Below are 3,177 nucleotides of genomic sequence, written 5' to 3'. Positions count from 1 at the left end.
TTTAGGTTGAAAAGGTTGAGGTTTGGGTTCTACGGATCCTTGCCTGTCCCCCACGCACCACGCATCCCCACACACACACCCACCGCAACCCCTGCAGGACCTCGCGGAGCTGCTCCGCACTGCAGCAGCGGCCTGGGCGCGCACAGGGCTCTCCCCGCAGACTCGAAGCAAAGGGATTGGTGCAGACGTGCGGAGCCCCGGGGCCAATCAGCGGCCCCATAGGGCCTGCTTAGTGCGCGCCGGCCTGAGTCCCTGCCCCCACGCATCCGAGAGGGCTTTTGGAAACAGAACTCCGCCGCCCAGGCATGCCTGAGCAAAGCCCGCCGAGCCTTCCCCGGGTTCACCTGCAGCGGCGTAGGGCACCCTGATATCCAGCCTCTCTCTGGTGACCCTCTCTGGGCTCACAAATCCCCCGACCATCCTCGGCCTTCGGAGCCTTTGCTCATGCCCTCCTCCCCATCCCCAAGTCCCAGCAGGGTTCCTGACACACTTAGAGCTCCTTGCTCCATCTGTGATATGCCTCTGGCTTTACACTTATTGTAACTATAATAACTGAGATGCCGGCATGTGGCCTCATTTTACTTAACCTATCAGCAGGCATTGGTCACCCCCTCTCCTGGAAACCCCTTCTTCTCCTGGCTGCTGGGATAACGTGCTCATATAAGGCTTTCCTACTACCTTCCTGGTTTCTCAGTCCCTTTTGTGATTCCTGCTTACTTCCCTAACGTCTTAAATATAAAAGGCGGGGGTGGAGGGATGGTGTTCATCCTTGGGCCTCTTCCCTTCTCTATTCTCTGTGCAGTGACCTCTGTCCTTAGGCTTTGAATATCAGATGCAGGTTAATGAACCTGATTCATATCTCTTGCCCAGACCTCTCCCCTGAATAACAAATTCATATCCACCTGCCTCCACATCTCTTGGATGCCCCCTGGCCATTTAAATCCAAACTCTCAGGCTGAACTTTGGCTCTCCCCTCCCCCTGGCCCCCCCCTGAAATCATCTCCATCCCAGTTTGGGGCGACTTCTGGCTTCTCTCTGCTTCTCTCTGCTCAGGCTAACAACTTGTTGCCGTCCCCATGCTCTCATCTCATAACCAAATAGTGGCAGGTCCACCTCCAAAAGATCCAGAATCTCACTTCTCACCACCACTCTGCTGCCACTGCTGAGTCTCTATCATCTTGCCTCTCTGGGCTCTTGCTAGGTGATTGACCTAGCCACTGATCTCCGTGCCCCTTCCCTTGTACCCTTACTGTCGATTCTCTATAAGGCAGCTTTGGTGAATCTTTATGAAACCTAAGTCAGGCCATGTAATGCCTCTGCTCAAAACCCTCCCATGACTCCCATCCCACTCAGAGTAAAATCTAGCTCCTTACTCTGGACTCTGAAGCCATATAGGCACCGGTGCCCATCAAGAGCTGTCCAGGGTCTGAGCATTCCCCATACTTGTAAGCTAACAAGCTAGCCTGCCTCAAGTTCATGGATGCTACCAGAAGACATGAGACTCTTGGGTCGGAAACAAAGGACTTTTTATCATCCACAGCAATAGCAGTAGGTAGAGCATAAGCATTTTCATGCACCAGGTCACCTAGCCCCCATTCCCACGGGGCAATGAGGTCCGGAGGCACACATCACATAGTGGGTTGCCCTGTAGGAGAGGAACCCTGAGCTTAGAGCACCCCAATCTTTTATATGGGAAGTAAGCATGTCTGCCCTTAACTGTGAACAAGAAACACTATCTCTATCTCCCAAGGCTGTTTGCCCTAAAGAGGGTCTTAAAGAGATGGTTCAGAGCAGGGCCCCTGTGTGGCTCAGTCAGTTAAGCATCCAACTGTTGATTTCAGCTCAGGTCATGATCTCAGGGTTGTGAGTTCGAGCCCTGCTTGGGCTCTGCACCGAGTGTAGAACCTGCTTAAGATCCTCTCTCTCCTTCTCCCTCTGCTCCTCCCCCATCCATGCTGGTGGGTGCACATGCTCTCTCACTCTCTCAAATAAAATAAGATGGCATCCCTCTTCCCCAATCCCTCTTCCTCAATACCTCATGTCTCACTTCCTTGTTGTGGCAAGAAAAAGGTGCCCATACCCTAACCCCCAGGACCTGTAAATACGTTCGCTTACATGACAAAGAGCTTTGCAGATGTAATCAACTCAAAGATATTCAGACGAGGACATCTTTCTGGAACATCTGTGTGGATCCAGTGTAATCACAAGGGTGATTCTCCCTTCACGAGAGGGAGGCAAGTGGGTCCATGTCAGAGAAGGAGATGGGAAGACAGATGCAGGAGTCAGAGCGAGAGAGAGAAGTTGGAAGTTGCTATGCACTGCTGGCTTTGAGGATGGAAGAAAAGGCCATGAGCCTGGGAACATAGGTGGCCTCTAGAAGCTAGAAAGGCCAAGAACATGGGTCTTCTTCTAGGGTTCCAGAAGGAACACAGCCATATTGACCTGCTTCTGACTTGTAACCTCCAGAACTAGAAGGTAATCAATTTGTGTTTACACCACTAAGTTCATGCTAATTTATTCCGGCAGCAATAGGAAAATAATACACTTGCTTTATTTTGGTCTTAGCACTTCTCTCTGAGACAATACATAGTTTACTTGTTTATCTTAGGTATAGCCTGTGTCCCCCACTAGAATGTAAGCTCCACAGAGACTGGGATTTTTGTCTCTTTTGTCCCTAATTCTATCCACAGCATCCATAAGAAGTGCTTGACACAGTAGATGCCCAAGAAGTGCCTGCCAGGCGAATGGCTTCCCAACTAAATTGTAACTTCCATGAGATGAGACCATCTTTCTTCTGCACTATGCTTGGTCATTATAGGGGCAATAAATATTCGATGAATTAATGAATGAACAAACATCTCTCAAACAGGAAGACTTTTGCCATGCCATGCACATAGCTAGGTAATCAATAAATGTTAGCTGCACTGAAATAAAAGTTAGTTTTTCTAGCAACATGAGACCCAGTGGCATTCACCGGAAGATTATTTTAGATTCATCTTAAGTGAATACAGCCAAGAATCCTGGCCATTTTTGACATGCGAGTCCTTCCAAGGATTTCAGTTTATGAGTCACTATGACAGCAAGCTGGCCCTCAAAGTATTGAATTTCTCCTGTGACCAGAAGTATCAAGGAAAGATCTAAGGATCATCCCATTCATTCATTCATTCATTCATTCTC

The sequence above is a fragment of the Canis aureus genome, chromosome 24 (assembly GCF_053574225.1).
Source record: "Canis aureus isolate CA01 chromosome 24, VMU_Caureus_v.1.0, whole genome shotgun sequence".
NCBI classification, from domain to species: Eukaryota; Metazoa; Chordata; class Mammalia; order Carnivora; family Canidae; genus Canis; species Canis aureus.
This window is presented reverse-complemented; position numbering follows the sequence as displayed.